At 46.7% G+C, this 19,413-nt stretch overlaps 1 protein-coding gene across 15 annotated transcripts in view; it reads right to left on the bottom strand.

Annotated features, from left to right (window-relative positions):
- LOC132406245 (receptor-type tyrosine-protein phosphatase S-like) overlaps positions 1-17,560 on the bottom strand; it is a 475,477-nt gene extending 457,917 nt beyond the window's left edge. For 7 of the 15 annotated variants that reach the window (XM_059991616.1, XM_059991623.1, XM_059991621.1 and 4 more), the window contains exon 1: positions 17,407-17,560. The gene's annotated coding sequence lies outside the window, so the exon portion shown is untranslated. Of the gene's footprint in view, positions 1-1,358; positions 1,377-16,165; positions 16,600-17,406 lie in introns of those variants that run through there. The other 8 variants (XM_059991627.1, XM_059991630.1, XM_059991628.1 and 5 more) reach the window with 3 other exon arrangements.
- Positions 17,561-19,413: the final 1,853 nt, after the last annotated feature.

Genomic DNA, 19,413 nt, shown 5'->3' with positions numbered 1-19,413 from the left:
ATACCCTTCATGATTTTATAATCCACTGTAAGGTCACCCCTTCGCCAGTTTCACTCCAGGGAAGTCGGTCCCAGCCCATCTAGCCTCTCGATATACTATAACTCAGGCCTTCCATTCTGGGCAACAACCTCAAGAATCTTCCCTGCACCCTCCACAAGATGTGTCAGGCATCAATGGGGGGTGAAAGGCATTAAATCTTGGTAGGGGAGGGGTCATGTGCAGCCAGATCACAAAGACATTTGCAAGAAGCTGCATTCTTTCCCATGGAAGCTGCAAGAGACCTTTGGTGTGACAAAGACAAATGCAACAGAAAAGTTACAGAGAAGGTGGAACTCTTCAGGGGAAAAGAGCTTGCAAGAATGATCATCCTAGGGCGCATCTCACATTAATTTAAGATCATAATAGAACAGGCCTGAGAAGGAATCCAATAGCCTTCCCCAATCGGCAAAAGAAAAAACTAATCAGGAGAGTACTGGGAATAATATATCTGAGTGAGGTTGGATGACTCATCACCCACAGATGCAAGGTCCCTGCAGTTAGCCCTCACCTGACATGAATCATTGCTTTCAGAAAAGAGAAAAAAGCAGGCTTTTCAGCCGACTGACTTTGGACTGACCACGATGAACCCATTTACATTAAAATGGGATAATGTAGTATTTTTCTCCCAACAGATTCTACCACTTGCCTGCATACTTCAGTGGCCAATTCACCAACCATCCAACACACCTTTGGGTCGAGCAGCTGGAGGCAAAGCACATGGACAGTGAAGAACATGGAAATCCACAAGGAGAGCACCTGAGGTCTGGATCATGGGATGATAAAATCGCAGAGCCACTGTACTTCCCAGGTCTGTATCAGACACTCAGTACTGGGGCCTTTCATTGCCTGATGTGGCTTTGAGTCGGCAGTTTTATCTATACACCCTAGAGATATAAAGCTATATCATTAGAAAAGTCAGCACCCAAACTGAGGAACCTACTGCAAGGCCCACTTAAGTAATCCAGCTGCTATTACAGGGAGCACTGTGGTACAACTTGCAAAGCAGCTCACTCACAGCTCCAGCAGCCTGAGTCCAATCCTGATCTCTGCAGTTGTTTGCATATTCTCACTGTGACTGTGTGCATTTTCCTGGATGCTTCCTCACACCTTGCAAAGACATGTGCCTTTTTGGTAGGTTAGTTGGCTTCTGTAAACTGCTCCTGGGATGTAGTGCAATCTGAAGGGGAGATAATGAGCATGGAGGGGAAAGAATGGAAATGGGTACTAAAGTTGGAGTTGGGGAAGGAGATGGAGACATAGAGGGAGAGGGAGACTGCAGAGGTCATTTTCATTTCAACTACATCAGATTAAGAACAAACCTAAAACGGGTCTGCCTTCCACGGTCCAACAGTCTGGAACATCAACTTTAAGCAGTACTGCATTAGCTTGGTGAGTTATAAAAGGGACCCAGCAAATACAGGGAGGATTGTGCAGCAGCGCAAGACTAGAGGAAGGAAAAATAAATTGTGAGAAAAAAAATCAGCTTTGCAAAATAAGACTAGATCACCCGCGGCTATGCTCAATATTTCATGAAGAAGATGAAGGTTTAGTGGTTCAATTGTGCTCTGCTGCATTTGTTTTTTTTAAATAAAACAGAGAATCTCTTCAATAAAACTGTTCATTCTGGGAAGACCAGTAGCAGCTTTAATTAATCCCTAAAGCTTTGGTAACACATAGATTCCAAATATAACTGGAAATGAAGGCGCTTTACAGCCCTAAGTGTTCTCTTCCTGGACTAGTTAAGCCCAATAATTAAGGTTGGAGCCAGCTAACTCTAAACAGCCCATTATTGAGCAACCAGACCCTCGTCTCCAGCTTCTGCCAGTTAGCCCTTTGTGCTAGTCCCCACATCAATTACAGGTGAGGGGTAAGCAAAATCAGGCATGCATAACTACATACTAAATCTCATACTGTCGTTATTGGATCATGGCTAGCTGTTTTGTTTGGGGAAGGAAGTTTCTATAATGAGTGAAAGGAGTTACCAGAGCAGGCAGGTGCATTTAGGTCAGTGTGGATGACTACCAGTTGAGATCCAATGTGACACAAGGGTGCATTTGCTGTCTCACAATGCCAAAAAGCCAGGTTCAATCCCAGCCTCAGGCTCTGTGTGGAGTTAGCATGTTCTTCCGATGACTCCATGGGTTTGCTGCTGGTACCCCTGATTCATCCCATATCCCAAAGACATGAGGCTGGTAGATTAACTAGCAACTGTAAAATGTCCCTTTTGTGCAGGTCCACAGCAGAATCTGTTGGGGAATTAGAGTAAGTGGGTGCTTGGGCACGGACTTCAATGACTCAAAGACCTGTTCCAGTACTATATGGCTACGGCTCAATCAGTCCAACCAGGAGCTACAAGTGCTATATATGGAAGGGCCCCAATGAAGGAACTCAGACTGAAATATTGACTGCTACTTATTTCCATGTATTCTGCCTGACCTGTTGAGTTCTGCCAGCATTTTGTGTGTGTTGCTCCAAAGACTCAAATTCGTAATCCAGGCCATTGACTGAGACAGGAAATGTTGTAGAAACTTTTATCACAGCTCATATCTGTCCATCAGGAGATAGAAAAATATATCTAGCCTTGTTTCAGAGAAGACTAGTTTTTTTTTGGTACCCTGGCCACCATTAATCCAATAAATTAATCTACCAACAAGTCCTTTGAAGCAGCCTGACCATCTCCATAATACTGTTGACTATAGTTCTGCTGCAATTCCAATGATAAAACAATAAGTAAAAAGGTAAAGATCCTCTCACACCTAGTTTAGCACATCGGGCGGCAACCTTGTGTATTTTTAGCATTTGTCTGTTTTACAGGGCAGAGTTGCTAGTTCAGTGCTCAACCCAGCATGGGTGGAAAGTGTGTAAGGAGCCAGCCAGATTCGAACCTAGGACCTCTTGATCTGAAGTCTGGGTGCAGATACCACTATATCACCTGCACGGACGATGAAACAATAACTATTCTTAAAAAAAGGTCTCCACTGGCTCTTAAAAGCTGTGCACTGTGAAAGACATTTTATGTATCAAATTCAATTTGTTGTAGCATTTGCTGCATTGTCACAGGGATGTTTGCTAATCCTCCCGGTTATTTGTGCGCTTGTGTTCTGTGCACTTCTGCCACAGGGCGTGCCTGCACAGTCCAGCTTGGATGTAAAGCTCCCAGCTGAGGGATGTGTAAGGGGTCTAGGGATCAGACGCTCTATGTGAAAATCACACATAAAGTCCAGAAGTGCATGTTTCAGGGCAGGTGTGTTTTTACCCAACCATTGGGTAACTGCACACGCTTTGCTCTAGTGCAGCTGACGTGCTTCCAGTGAGATTCACAACGTGATGGCTTCACAACCTGTATGCCATCCGTCCCTCTCTCAGAGCAGTGAAGTCACCTTTAACTAATACAGAAACTATTGTGGACATCCAGCAGGTCAGCAGCATCCACGGAGAGTCAATCAGTTAATGTACCAGGGCTGGGATACTGGTTTTGCGGCTGAGGTCCGTAGTCATCGACAAAGCCCTAAACTAAACTGGCTCAGTGGCTGTCACTCCTGAACCATTTTTTGGGGACTCGGTGGTTTTACGTTTGATACTCTGTGCGCTAATTGCTCATTTTTTGCTGTTTTTCCCAATTTGTTTCTTTTTTTGTGTGTTGGGTGCTTGGTTTTGTTCTTTTAATGGGCTCCAAAGTGTTTCTTTGTTTTGTGGCTGCCTGCGTGAGGACGAATCTCAGAGCCGTACACTGCGTACACTCTTTTGATACTAGATATACTTTGAACCTTTCCTCTGCAATCTCCTTTAATAACTCCCAATACGACAAGCTGGGAGACGTGATTGAGAGGATTCTGACTGGGGCATCAATGTGTGGGCCTGCCTGCATTTTCAGTGACGTTGCCCCATTGCTGGGTGTCCAGACACTCAATTTCACAAACACCCTGGGACCTCGGCGTGAACAATAAACCTGGGAAACATTGTGATATAGGCTCACTTGCAGCATAGGACTGATGTGATGTGACTGGGGTAGCTGCCACACACACTGCAGACATGAGATCCTCCCCTCCAATCCCCATGTTGCCCACATTTCCCTCACCTTCACGCCAAGCTTTTAAGACGGTAGCAGCCTGCTTCCCTTTGCTTCTCACAGCTAAGGTGCAGCAGCCGCCTTTGAGAACTGTGCAAGCTGCACGTTAAAACATGCAGCAACTGCATTTGGTACATTATGCAGGTTGCATTTTAATACCAGGCAACTGTTTTCAGGAACTGTGCAGATTGCCAGCAAGGTGAAAGCCACTGGAATTTTGAAACATTTTGCCTTCTTTTCAATCGGACAGAGAAGCGATCTTTCAAAATAGGATTACAATGATTGCAGTTTCCTGTATCGTCCCCTCAGTATGGCCTACACAGCCCTGTACTGTAGCAGTGAAGGACAGAAAAACCTTCAGCCACATGAGGCGTGGTTATACTCCCTCCCCTTTGCTGCAGCTGTGGGAACGGTGGATTGTAAATGCCCCATTACACAGAAGAAGGGTTGATCGATGAGCAGACCTCCGACCTGACCAGATGACCCTTCACCAGGATGCAGTCAGCTATGTCAAGCCTGCAGCAATCTAGCTCCTGTCAATGTGCGTTGATGTAATGAGGCGAGGAATGAGCTGCTTCATCCTTTGTGGAGTGTTGGGAGATCTGGTCTCTGCAGGTAGCAGACAGGCTGCTCCTTATCAGCCTGACTATTTAGAATCTGCATGTGTAATTGTATTTTTAATCCTATTTCCAAGAATTCTGCGATATTTTACTCAACAGTGTTACCCAGCACTCGCATCTTGCAGCTACGCAACAGATTAAATTGCTTTTTTCCTTTCCACTTCAGTGAGATGCAATCTCTTGATTGTTCGTCTAAATCGGTCAGTGCAACAGCTCATTACTCAGTAAGTACCTCAGCCCGGGCCCTGCAGGTGTTGAAGCTGCAGAAGGGATTCCCACTCAGCTGATCCGTGAGAATTGCTCAGCTTTCCCTGACAGTACAGTTAAACAGGGCCAGGAAAGGACATGAGCCCAGATAGATCTAGCAACCTCATGCAGTTTTCAAAAACTGGAAGTACCCTGACTGGTTACAACATGCTCTGTTCGATTGTGCAGGAAAGAATCAGAATTTTATCAGAATCAAGTTTAACATCACCAAAATATATTGTGAAATCTGTGTTTTGCAGCAGCAGTACATTGCAATACATAGGCATAAATCTATAAATTACAATAAGTATATATTAAAAAATAAATACTGCAAAAAGAGAAGGAAAAAAAATCACTAAGTGTTCATGGGCTCACTGTCCATTCAGAAATCGAATTGTGGAGAGGAAGATACTGTTGCTGAAATGTAATGTGTGTGCGTGTGTGCGTGTGTGTGTGCGTGTGTGCGTGTGCATGTGTGTGCGTGCGTGTGTGTGCATGTGTGTGCATGTGTGCGTGTGTGTGTGTGCATGTGTGCATGTGTGTGTGTGCATGTGTGCGTGCGTGTGTGCGTGTGTGTGTGCGTGCGTGTGTGCGTGTGTTTATAACTTCCTGCAGCTTTTTTGCTCCCCTCCATACCAGATGGTGATGCAACCAGTTAGAATGCTCTCCACGGTACCTCTGTAGAAATTTGCAATTGCCACTGTCATGCCTTCTCTGTGATTGTCTCAACATGTGGACCCAGGATAGACCCTCAGAAATGTTGACACCCAGGAACTTGAAATGGCTCTGTCTTTCCACCTCTGCTAACTCTATGAGGACTGGTGTGTGTTCCCCCAATTTACTCTTTCTGAAGTCCACAATCAATTCCTTGGTCTTGCTGCAACACCAGTCAACCAGCTGATCTAGCTCACTCCTATACGCTTCCTTGTCACCGTCTGAAATCCTGCTAACGATGGTCATACCATTGGCAAATTTATAGATGACGTTTGAGCAGTGCCTAGTCACACAGTCGTAGGCGTAGAGAGAGTACAGCAGTGGGCTAATCGCTCAACCTTGAGGTTGCGTCAGTGCTGATCATCAGTGAAGAGGAGATGTACATAGACTGTGGTCTCCTGATGAGGAAATCAGGGATCGAGTTGTGGGGGTTGGTACAGAGGCCTGGGGTTTGGAGCTTTTGATTAGAGCCGAGGGTTTGATGGTGTGAGCGCTGAGCTGTAATCAATAAACAGCTGCTGACATAACTATTACTATTGATCCAAGGCTGAGTGGAAAGCTAGTAAGATGGTATCCATTGGAGACCGATTGAGACGATAGGCAAATTGCAAAGGGTCCAGATCCTTACTCAGGTAAGAGTTAATTCTAACCATGACCAACCTCTCAAAGCGCTTCAGAACAGCAGATGTGACTGCCACTGGACGAAAGCTGATAAGGCAGCTCACCTTGCTCATCTTGGGCACAAGTATGACTGTTACCCTTTTGAAGCAGGTGGGAATCTCCGACTGCAGCAGTGAGAGATTGAAGATGTCCTTGCACACTCCAGCAAGTCAGTTGGCACAAGTTCACAAAACCCTACCAGGTCACCATCAGGGCCTGACATTATGGTGCCTTGCATAAGAAGCTGCAGAGAACAGCAAACTCAACACAATGCATCATGGGCACATCCCACCCCACCATCAAAAGTACCTACACGAGGCACCACCTCAAAAAGTTAACGTCCATCAAAGATCTCCACCATCCAGGCCTTGCCAAGTTGCAGTTACCATTGGGCAGGGGGTACAGAAGTCTGAAGTCCCACATCAGATACTTCCCTTCCACCATTTGGTTCCCTAACCAACAGATTAGGAACAATATGATCACTGTGATCACTTTGCACTAAAATAGACTGTGTCATATCAATTCCAGTTCTAATCTTTCCTGCAAAAATTGCATATAATTGATGACAAATTTGTATATTTTTAGGGAATGCTGCCTAGATGATGATGCTGCTGCAAGAGAGATTTTCATTGGAGCTGTGTATTCTTTTATGTGTGGATGTGACAATAAACTCAACTTTGAAGGTTAGTCTCCTGCAGTTACACCAAGACATCAAAGGTCACATGGGTGTTTAAAATAATACATATTATTTATTTTTTCATTCAATGCTTTTATAGAAACACTGCAGGTATTACGGTATTCTGTTGTGCTTCTACGCCAAGATCTGGGATGCAGCAAGTGGCAGGGGATATGTGGAGTTAGAACTAACACCACAACCAGAAGCCTGACTCAAAGACACATAGCTGAGTTCCCTCCACAGAGAAACAGGCCAAGCCAGGCTGATTCTACTGGGGCTAACAGCAACGGTCATTTTTATTCATTAAAAATGCTAATCGAGGAGAGTTAATGAAGACTTAAAGGATAATGGCCACGCTGGTGAAGATTTTATAGCTCTGAAGTCAGAAGTCCAGTGTAGCAGAGAATGGGAAGTGGTAGCAGTCCGCGTGTGAGGCACTGGACCGTGAAGCCAACAGCTGCCACTGTGACAGCGTGATTAATCGATTGCTTCTCCTGGTGTCGGGTTAACACAAGTCCACGGGTGACTTTCAGTCCCTTCCTCACTTGATGGCTGAGCTGGGTTTTCTGTTCATCAGCATGGAAGATCATGAATTCAAGAGGCCAAGTGACCCAAGCTGCAAACCTGCACTGGTACATTCAATGAGATCTGCCGGCAGCACTGAAGGGGTTGCGATTCCTGCGCTCTGCCACTTGCTGGAAGGTCAGAGTGCTTGCAAGAAAACACAAAGGCCACTGTGCCCACCAAACTCCCCGCAAACTGCAAGGAGATCATTGACAGATCAGCAGCTCTTAATGACTTTGGCAAAGGAATAAATGTCAGCCAGAACGCAGCATGGTGGGACAGCTCCAGTAACCGGGTTCGATCCTGACCTCTGCTGCTGTCTACGTGGAGTTTGCAACTTCTCCCTGTGATCACGTGGGTTTCTTCCAGTTCCCTTTATCATCCCAAAGGCATGTCAGTCAGCTGTAAGATGCTCCTGGTGCGTATGTGTGTGTGGGGGGGGGGGGTGACTAGAACGCGGAGAGAATAAACTAGCTTGAGTGCAGGATATGTGTAAATAGGTGCACGAAGCTCAAGTTAGTCTCTGTCCCTCCTCCTCAGCTTGGACACGTACAAGGAGCAGATGAACTATCCTCCTCTGTGCGTACACGGATCCTCCATGGAGAAAGTTAAGCACACCAAGTTCCTGGGAATTCACATCACGGTGACTTCACCTGGTCCCTCAATATCACCCCCCTGAACAAGAAGGCACAGCAATGCCTCCACTTGCTGAGGAAAACTGAGGCAAGTGAGGCTCCCCCCTCCCCATCTTACAGGCGCACCATTGCAGGGCCTTTAATATTATTAAGGATCCCACCAGCTATCCAGCACCCTCTTTGACATTCTACCATCAGGCAGGAGACTCCAAAACAGAAAGACAGGATGGGAAACAGCCTCTTCCCTCGGGCAATTAGGGTTCTGAACTCCCCACTGTATCGCATTCGAAGTGTCACTGGATAATGTGTACTGTACAATAATTTATGTGCTTTACTTTGTTTATCATTTGTAAAGTTAATTCTTACTTTCCTGAGTTATTGTGTGTTATATCTGTGCTAGGTGTACAACTGTGCTTTATACCCTGGTCCAGAAAAACGTCTCACTTTACAGTATTTATGCATATAGATAAATGACAATATACTCGACTTGACTTGAAATAAACCAGGAGTCACTTCAACCTGTTGTTTCTCTGTACAGAATCTGTCTGACCTTCTGTATGCTTCCAGCAACCTCTGATTTCCAGCATCTACAGTTGTGTTGATTGTCAGTATTTCACTGAGATGAATTCTCTTCAACACTGCTTAACATTACAGATTCTGCAACTTTGACAAAAAGCAATTCCTGAATTCTGAAGATTCTGAAACCTTGTCAGTTAACTCTTTGCTTTTTGGAACTCATAGCCTTTCCTGTTCTCAGCTGTTCGCACCCTGCAGGGCTGGGACCAGCTCAGTGTTGCCTTGTGTCTGTGTGCTGGGAATTCAGGGGACATAAATCAACACAGCTTTTCCAACTTTAATTGCTGTCTAAGGATTAGAGTGAGTGGGAAAAAATAGGCTGTTTCTAAAAGCTAATCATGAAAAGAGAGAGTGCATGTGTGTGTGAGAGAGAAATGCACAGAGAGAGAGAGATAGATAGAGAGAGAGAGTGAAAGACAGAGAATAGAAAGAGGGGGAGAGAGAGAGCTAGAGAGAGAGAGTGAAAGACAGAGAATAGAGAGAGGGGGAGAGAGAGAGAGAGATAGAGAGAGAGAGAGAGTGAAAGACAGAGAATAGAGGGGGAGAGGGAAAGAGTGAGAGAGAGACAGACAGACATGTACATATGCTAATAGATACACACGATAGCTGAAGAAAGAGGTAGAGAGATAATTTGAATGTGTGATACACCCTCCCTATACTTTATATGAGAGGAAAGAGATTGTGTGTTCATTTAAAAGTGAAAGTGTTAGAAAGGAGAAAAAATGAGAGAATTGTGAGAAAAAAGGAGAGAATGAGGAAAACACAAAGATGTCGAAACACTGGGGGAAGAGAGTGAAAAATCCAGAGACAGACAGACAGACAGACACATACACACACTCACACTCTCTCTCTCCCTCAAGGTACACAGACAGCAGTTTCAGAGAAAAGTTAGCAGCAGGTAACATGCAGAACTTGAAACTGTTGAAATAATTTGTCAGATGGGAGATGGAAAGGCCAAGCCCGATCAGTTGGTGAGCAAGGACGCCCAGGAAAGGTTTGAGTCAGTGGAAGATTTGCCTCCACGCTGCTGCCAGTGCTGGGGCCTAAACTCAGGAGCAGTTGGTGCTGTTCCTCCAAGGAAGTTTATTCCAGAAAGTTTGGGAACGGTTTACCCACTTTGGCCGCTACAAAGATATTAAGCCCCAAATCTAAACGGAGGCCAACATTCAGTTCCATGTTCTTCAAGTTACAGTACACTTCACACAAAATGCTGGTGGAACACAGCAGACCAGGCAGCATCTACAGGGAGAAGTGCTGTCGACATTTCAGGCCAAGACCCTTCATCAGGACTAGTACACTTGCCCACTCTTCCCACACATTGACACAAACACAAACGGGGAAAACAAAAAGGGAACTGTAGTGATGGCAGAGGAGGGGGGTAAGCTGCTCACAAACAGGATGAGAATGCAGATCTGCCTCTTACTGCCAAACCACGTGAACAATCTTAGTTACTTGTTTGCAAAATTAAAAATAGTGAAGGGAATAAGGACAAAGCAGGAAGATAGGATTGGGTACACACTGGGGAAAGTGCCAATGAAGACAGTTTGCATCTCACTGCACTATTAGACAGAGACCCCTCACTCTCAGGACACAGTGCAATGTCACACAGCAGCATTAGCGGTGATGACACCGTCCAGGCGGACAACCCCACTGACCGGTGGTCACACGCGTCCTCAGTGTGGTCTGAGCAAGCGAGAGAAACTTCGGAGGTAGTGGCCCCTCCGCTTGGGTGTCCTCTCCTCTGCGGCGAGTCCTGGGTGCCTGGGTGAAGAAGCACGCACGCCGGCAATGGAAAGCTTTGGCACCCCATGGGGAGATGAAAGTCTCGCTGGTGATGTCATTCCGTGCAGGGAATGACTCACTCCTGCCCACTTAATTACTGCGAGTGCTCCACCTGTATATTCTGGCACTTACTCAGACCACCTGCGTCACCAAGCGGGATCTGACCCTCACTCGGTGATTAAAAAGACAGGTTAAATTACCGTCCCTTTGCTGCAGTGCGGCACAGGCATATCTCCATGGCGTGGCATTCAGAGGGGCTGAAGGCACCTTTCACAGCAACATTTCCTTCAATGTCTCTGTGGCTGACTGACAGAGGGAGCAGTGAACATCAAGCACAACAACACAGGCTGCAAGAATGCACAATCCTATGGGACTGCTATTCGCCCACAACACCAAAATACAACTGCTCCTTCAGTCGACAGAAAGAACCATCTGTATTGGTAAAGAGACCCTCCTCCAAAGACCACAGGCAGGAAGGACATTTACTGCAGTCACGGTGGATGATAAAGAACATCCTCCCCTTTCTGCTGCACAAAGATGGCGGAGGCCATCCAACCTTTCTGACTATAAACTCACAGCCATGATCATGTTGACAGGGAAGGAAGACTTGATAGGAGTCGGCCCTGCTAGTCTGTTCGCCCACTTAATAAGATAATGATGTAACCTTAGCTCTGCACTCGCACCTACCCCGGTAGCCACTGCTGATCAGGGATCTAGCTACTATGGTCTTAAAAGTCATTCAAAGACTGCCTCTGCTCCTCATGGGGGGGGGGGTGAGGGTTTAAAAAGACCTACGACCACGTGGGAGAGGTTAATTTGTCACCATGTGGAGGTGAGTGGCATTGGGAACATGAGGATTGTAAAATGGGCACTCAATGATTGACATGGACTCGATGGGCTGAATGGCCTATTTCTATGCTAAGTGACTCTGGAACTGGACTGGATGGCTCCTGCCGTTTCACACGTTAATCACCCTCCACCCTGACATCTGCGACACGCTCAGTTACAGGGCAGCTCTGCCTGGCAACTCTCTCACTGACCTCGCACTCAAAGCCCTCTTGCGCCATGACCGCACCTCACTGGGGCAGGACCATGCAGCTGGGGGATAAAAGGTATGACGGCTCTTTATTCCTGCCTCGCTTTAGCTGTTTGGATGATTGATGCCTGCAGCAAGCAGCGCCAAGTCAATCTCAGATTACTGTCCACCTCAGAACACAAAGTGAGCCAGACACTGCATCGCCACTGCCACTGACGCCACCGTAATAGGACCTAAAGATCCAAATTAGGGGATTGCTAAATTAGCTTTTAAAAATAACAACAAAATTCACAAATCTTCAAATTACAATCCCTCAGAAAACATGTCCTAAATCCCTCAAGACCTGTTGATTGATGCCTGGGCTCAGCTCCTACATGCCCAGTGCCTGGTCCAAAATGACATTAAGGATAGAAATCACTGTTGGATTTTTGCAGTTCCTTAACAACCAGAGGGGTGCCCCAGACTGCGGTGAGGAGAGCCAACACAGTTACTCCTCCAGCCCATGCTGGTACAGTATGACAATCCCAGGCTGACCACACCATCAGGTAATGAAGCCTGTGCTCTAAGCTATAAAGCCCCGGTTTCCCGCAGAATTCTTTAGCTGCCTGACGTCTGATGGCATACCAGCATGGCGCCTTCTCATTTCCTCCAACTAGTTGGCCCCGTCATCCAGGTGCATGAGCTTTGTGGAGAGGCACGAGTAGTGTTTCAGCCAGCTTGCACCAGGCCATGGGGAGAAACAGGATGTCATCACCTGGTGGCACCTGTTGGTTGGGCCACTGAAAATGTAAACATGCTCCGTCAAAGTGCCCCTTGAAATGTGCAACCTACTCGCACAACTGGAGCCACACGTGAGTGAGAGCTTGGGTCAGCAGGAGACAACCCGTTTGAGGAGGGAGGGGAGTTTGCTGGACCTATTAGTCAGTAGAAATGAGTTACTGCTAAGCGTCAGACTCCGGTTGGACTGAATCGGGCTCAAATGGTCCAAGTTTGCTTTACGGCTCTTTCTCAATGGGATGCAGTGCGATATATACCCGTGGCAATGACATAGCTGCTGATTTGTGCACAGTTAGATCGCGACAGCAGCGAAGCAACACGCGACGTAATATCGACCACAGTTGCAGTTTGGCCGAGCCCACCGCAAGAACAGCTTGCTTTTATCAGTCGTCCTTTCGAAAAATATCTGAATCCTGCATTTAAAGATCCAGCTCGGTCACGTGCTGGATCTGAATGGATAAACTGCTGGCCGGGAAGCAGGGGGTGCTACAGCTGAGTCGAATACACAGGCAGGCACAGATGAGGGAAAGGGACTTCTGTCACCTCTGTCCTTCCTCAATGGGCGAGGTCACTGCAGCTGGGAACTCCATTTACAGGCTGCGAGAGACCCCCGGTGGCAGTGGGCGGTACTGCAGCCTTTCAAACCCCCATCAGCGGGCTTGATGTTATGATCTACGAATAGGAAGTGTTCGCACTTTCCATAGCAAAGCAGCACTCACTAGTCACTCCTTCCAGCCTGCACCTCTGTGTGCCCTGCTCTTGGACTTCAGCTCAACCACTGTCTCTCTATTACTGCACTACCCTCTTCTTCAGTGCATCTCTCTGTGACTTCCTTCCACTCCTGTTCTCCACAGGGATTCTGTCAGGGCAGAATCAGGACGCTCCCCACGGCACTGAGGCATGAGCAGGTGGTAGGCCTGGTGCCCACCGTGGCAGGGGCCGGAGCCGCAGATTATTTGGCACATCAGGTTCAGCAATGCACGAATTAAATAATCCCTGCCACGGCACAGCAATCCTGAAGCCTTCATTTCAGTCTCTGGCACTGAGCCACTACCTCACTAGCGGCTCAGATGGAGAGATCTCAGTTCAAAGCCCCACCGTGTCGACGTGCCCAGTTCTGTGTATTGAAACTGAACACACCAGGCTTCTTCCTGGTGTGTGTGTGTGTGTGTGTGTGTGTGTGTGTGTGTGTGTGTGTGTGTGTGTGTGTGTGTGTGTGTGTGAGTGTGTGTGTGTGTGTGTGTGTGTGTGTGTGTGTGTGTGTGTGTGTGTGTGAGTGTGTGTGTGTGTGAGTGTGAGTGAGAGAGAGAGAGTGAGAGAGAGAGAGAGAGAGAGAGAGAGAGAGACAGACAGACACACACACACACACTGCGGGTCGTTCCCGGGAGTAACGGGAACCCCAAGCACAGCCATCTCCTGAGACGTGCCACACAGTGGGGATGATGCTCTTCCAGAGCTGCATCTGTAGGCAGAGCCAGCTCACATGTCACTAGGCACCAGCAGTTTGTGAGGATTCACTTGGCAACCCCCCCCCCCCCCCCACACATTGCACCTCTGCACCTTCCCTTCATTGTCACTTTGCCTATCGCCAATTGTGAAGTTGCCGATTTATTACTGGGTGCAGTGCCATGAATCATCACGGTCACCCTGGGTATCCATAGGTTCTTTCACACCCACCCATCATCACCGTGGACACCCACTGATAAATCCCAAGAGTACTCCGGGCACCCATTGACCCGCCCACCGTCATTTTTCGAAGCAGCGGTGATCAGTGGCTCGGTGAGGAGCATCCAGCGGGCGTCGTGTGCAGCCAGAACCAGAGGCGAGCACAGGAAGCACGTGGGACACACAGTTGGAAAGATGGAGGTATGTGCTGAGTAAAACGAGGCATGTTGCGAGATTCCCCACTCCCTGAAGCTGAGACGGAGAATGGCAAGCCTAGGTGTTCACTGGCCAATTGAGACAAATCGCCGTATATGCCCCTATTGGTGGAGGGCTTACAAGTAAAAATCTTTCAGCTTGGAACCCAGGCTCACACACCGTCCAGGAAAGCGCCCTCACACCAACCGAGGGAAGCTCTGCGCGCCGCTGCAACTTGGGTAGCAAGATCCCACACAGTGCGATGTGCGAATCATCCAACAATTTGATCTAGTATTGCCTGCGGAATGAATCTTGACCAGGACACCCGTGGAAGTCCATCTGGAGAGGGGCTGTGAACATCCTCGGAGAGGGCCGTCGATCCACAGCAATCAAACAGTTCCCAAGGGTTAGACCAATGCCTTGTCCTAAGGCGTGGATCGCCCGTCAAAACTGGAGTAGTTTCGGCTTTGGACCCCCTTTTTTTTGCTTGATATCATCACCAGGTAGACCGCAACCGGTCTGGATGCTACATGAGGATGCACTTGGGGCCGCAGTGGACTCGGGGGATGAGGGGGGATGTAGGGGCGGCGGTGGTTCTTCTCCCACCGACCGAAAGGACACCGGCGGTGCCAACAGCCGGGTTCCCCGGACAGTCAGGTTGGGCGAGGTTCGGTCCCATCTGCCTAGCGGAAACACTTGGATCACAAGCCAACATTCAGCCGCTGAGTTAAATATTGGCAACAATGCAGAGATACTCCCGACACACAGTGGAAAAAAACACACCAACAACGCAGGTGAAGCATGAACATTTTGCTTCGGGAACACTCAATTTAAATAATTAGTGACTTCGTCCCAGAGGAAAACACACTGAGATCCCCCATCTGATCAATCATGGTTACCCGAAATTACTGTTCACAAGTGACTGTCACGAACATAAACGGAACACCGTTTGTTCCGGCACATAGAAACTAGTTTTAAATCTCTAGAAACACATTCTAACAGCTTCACTGTTTCGAAAGATAATTTTCTTTGGCTTGGAAACTTCACGGATTAATTGTATTGTAGTTGTACTGTGTGTACCGGGGTGGGGGGGTGGGGAGAGGGGAGAGGGGGGAGGGGAAGAGGAGAGAGAGAGAGAGAGAGAGAGAGAGAGAGAGAGAGAGAGAGAGAGAGAGAGAGAGAGAGTCAGAGAGAGTCTGTGGCTATGAGTCGCGTGTAAATGCAAGAATGTACTTGTGTATGTTCGTGTATGTGTGTGTGTGTCCGTATATAGATGAGATATAAGCACGGAAGTTCTGCACATTACTTCTGCCCGTGCACACTAGTATTTTTGAAGACTGTTCGTGAAAATCCGAGGGAAAAAGTTGCGGACAAGATGTCAAGGGTTAACCCCAGTCTGGTGAGGGGATTAGGCGCACGCCGATCAGGAGAAGGTGAGTGGTAAGTGGGAGCGAGAGAGGACTAGAAGGAAGAGGCATTAGTATATTGAAGCCTCTGGAATCACAATTGCAATAACGAATGCCAAACCATTGCTCATTTTCATAGCGCTGTGATTTGAAGAGGGAAAATCAATGTTAATCAGATTTCTCCAATAATGTGCAGGCTGACTTTAGCATTAAAACATCTTTCAGGAAAAGAGACTTTAATCTTCCATTATTTTTTAACAATCGAGAATTATTATTGGTAAACCTCTTTTATGGCTTATTAATACCGGTATACGTAATGAAAACAAATACATCTATTTAAGTGATGTTATTCCTGTGTACACCTATCGCCAATGAGAGAAAAACAGCTCATTGATCCGGTATAAAAGGTCAGCGGGGCGATTCTCTAAGTCTATTTTTGCGCCTGAACTGCACGCCAGAAAACAGAAGGTTCGTTTGCATCGGGAAGGATCAAATAACACCTCACCTCCTCCGTCTAAGACAACTCGCCTTCAGCCAGAAGTAAAAGGAAGTGATAGCTCTCGTCGTGTTTTGAGCCAGTGATCCACGCGTACATTTGATCCGTATCAATCCTTTCTTCAAATATGAAGCTTGCCGGAGTTGCAAGCCATCAGGTTAATCCATCAGCTGGGCGATCCTTACTCAACGTACGTCTCGATGGGGAGAATTTCTACTGGGGATAATCTCGCCAGCTTTTTTTTGTTGTTGTTGTAAAGAAAGATAGCCTGCTGTCCCCTTTTCTCGTGTAAGAATTATCTCTATGCATTTACTCCCAGCCCTTCGGTAATCAGACAAACTCCATCCCTCTTGTCATAACCAATCTGCAGTGTCCATCGGAAGCTAATGTAGGACCAAAGAGTCAAGTTGCGCGGCTGAAGATAACCCTGTCCATTCCTGCATCTTTGACAAAGCAAGGGGACATTGCAAGGTAAACGTTAACAAGCAGATCAACAGTTAATAAATAATTAATCAAAATTAACCTCAGGTAAACCAAGTAAACATTTTTTTGTTTATGCCGACCGTCCCGGACTGGCCAGTGTAGGAACACCGGTATGTGTTTCGCGGCGAGAATTCGAAGGGCAATTCTTCTTACTCCACTAATGGCCAGGGTCGTCCCCCTATTCCAGTCTCCCGCTCCACCAGCGAAGTGTTTCACTGGAGTTCATCTTTCCAGTCCACGATCTTGTCCCTTCCATCCTTACAACTTGCACCCGTTCAGGTGCAGCGACTGTGTCCGTTACAGAACCTGCCCGGTTACTTACACACACACACACACACACACACACACACACACACACACACACACACACACACACACACACACACACACACACACACACACACACACACACACACACACACACTCCATCTCTGCACACGCAGGAACACCGAGTCGCCACATCTGCCCAAGCATCTCACCTCTGGAGTCCTCTACGACAAAGCTATCCTCTCTGTGCAAGGTCTTTCTTCAGAGTGAGCTCGGAAAAGCCCTCCTCGTACAATTCCTATTCAAAAGAGAGCATTTCCAGAACTGGGCAATGCAGTCTCCTCTCCCACTCGCTGCAACACACGAAAACCCTTGCAAGAAACCAAGAGCAAAAACCCATCACAGCGGGGATACAAAGGGATTTAAATCCGCTCCTGTTGGAAACCCTCGCACAAATCAGTGCATTGCAAAGGGAAAGAAAGATAGAATGAATCATTTACCTGACAAGATGCTTCTGCTTTTCCTTTACATTTTCCTGGTGAATAATCCCTTTTTGCAGCGAAGTGTAATCCCAGAGTGACTGTAGGTGCTGCTTGCAGACTCTCCCTGCTCCCTCTGTCTCTGCTTCTCTCCACTCTCAGCATTACCAGCCACTCAGGGTGATGTCATTCAAAACCACGGCGTCCTGGCGTCATCGAACGCGCTCTCCTGACGTCAACGCGCTATGCTGCGTGGACCGAGCGCGGGAAGAGAATTTGGCAGCACGTGATTGCAGGCCTCCCACTCCTTAAAGCGATAGCCCCCTTTCTTAAAGGGACTGACCATGGGGAATTAATAAAGTGAACGAAGTGAACTAATTCATCAGGCACTATTATTTTACTTTTGTTTCTATTTTACAGGTGTTAAATAAATCAAAAGTAGTAACTTTGAAGTGCAAATCACAATCTATTGTCCAAATATAGTGTGACAACTAATGGAGTGTATACATATAAGCAATTTTTATATATATATAGGCACTGGTAACACTCTTTTTAATAGGCCGGTTTTATATCTTGAGCAGAATTCTTCTAAAATCATCACTTCACGTGTGTAAAGCACCACTTGTTGCTATAAGTTTATGATAGACTGAAATACTGGAAAAGCTTTGCTTACATACTATCCAGACAGATCATTCCACACACCCTGTACTCGGGTGGTATAAAAGCAAACAGAATAAAGAAGAGTGTCATATCTAAAGAGAACGTGTAGTGCAGGAAGACAAGTAAAGCGATAGAGCCACAATGAAGAAGTTTGGGGTCATCATTTAACGTATGAAAGGTCTATTCAAGATTCTGCTGAACTCTGCAAAAACAAGATGTTCCAAGGTATATTCCACTGATCAGAGCAGAAGATGGTGAAGCAGTTGTGAGGTGATACTGAAATCATGAATTGGACAATCTTTGTCTTGGCTGAGAGTTTATTTACTGGCTCAAACTCTGTTCCAGAACTTACCTGAGTGTATCGATTAGAAGGCAGTTCCATGTTGCAGCTGGTGTATTCTCCCTCGAGAGTGGAATTGAAATATTCAGTGTGGATAATTCTTTTATTTAAAACATGGACCAGTAGAGTGGTTGGTCAGTTACTGGACTGGCAATCAGACTTCTGCTAGTACAGCTGCAAGTTCAGTAACCTACCCGCTACTCTACCACAGCTGATCCAGAGACTCACTACAGTTGATTTAGAAATGTGTTCGTATCCTACCACATCAGCTGGGCATTTGAATTCAAGTAAAAACCTGGCATCATAGAGTCAGAGAAAACCACAGCACAGAAACAGGCCCTTTGGCCCATCTAGTCCCTTTGACGTGTACTGGGACCATAGCCCTCCATATCCATCCCAGCCAAGTACCTATCCAAACTTCCCTTAAATGTTGAAATCAGACTTGCGCTGGCAGCTCATTCCACATTCCCATGACACTCTGAGTGAAGTTTCCCCTCATGCTCTCCTTAAAATTCTCACCTTTCACCCTCTAGTTATAGCCTCAGCTAAACTCAGAGGAAAAAGCCTGCTTCCATTCACCATATCTATACCTTTATGATTTTGTATACCTCTATCAAATCTCCCCTCAATCTTTGGTGTTCTAGGGAAATGAAGTCCTAACTTTTCAGTGTTTCCTTATCAGTTAGGTCCTCCAGGCCTGTCAAAATCCTTCCAAATTTTCTCTGTACTCTTTCAATCTTACTTACATCTTTCCTGTTGGTAGGTGACCAAAACTGCACACAATACTCCAAATTAGGCCTCACCAATGTCTTAAACAACTTCAATATAACAACCCAACTCCAGTACTCAATATTTTGATTTTTGAAGGCCAATGTGCTAAAACCATTCTTTATGACCCTCCCTAGATGTGATGCCACTGTCAATGAATTATGGACCTGTATTCCCAGGTCCCTTTGTTCTACCACACTCCTCAGTGCCCTACAGTTCACTGTGTAAGACCTAACCTGGTTGGTCATACTGAAATGCAA

This window comes from Hypanus sabinus, chromosome 16 (assembly GCF_030144855.1).
Source record: "Hypanus sabinus isolate sHypSab1 chromosome 16, sHypSab1.hap1, whole genome shotgun sequence".
Taxonomy (NCBI): domain Eukaryota; kingdom Metazoa; phylum Chordata; class Chondrichthyes; order Myliobatiformes; family Dasyatidae; genus Hypanus; species Hypanus sabinus.
Note: the sequence above shows the minus strand (reverse complement) of the source record. Positions and strands in the feature narration are given on the sequence as shown.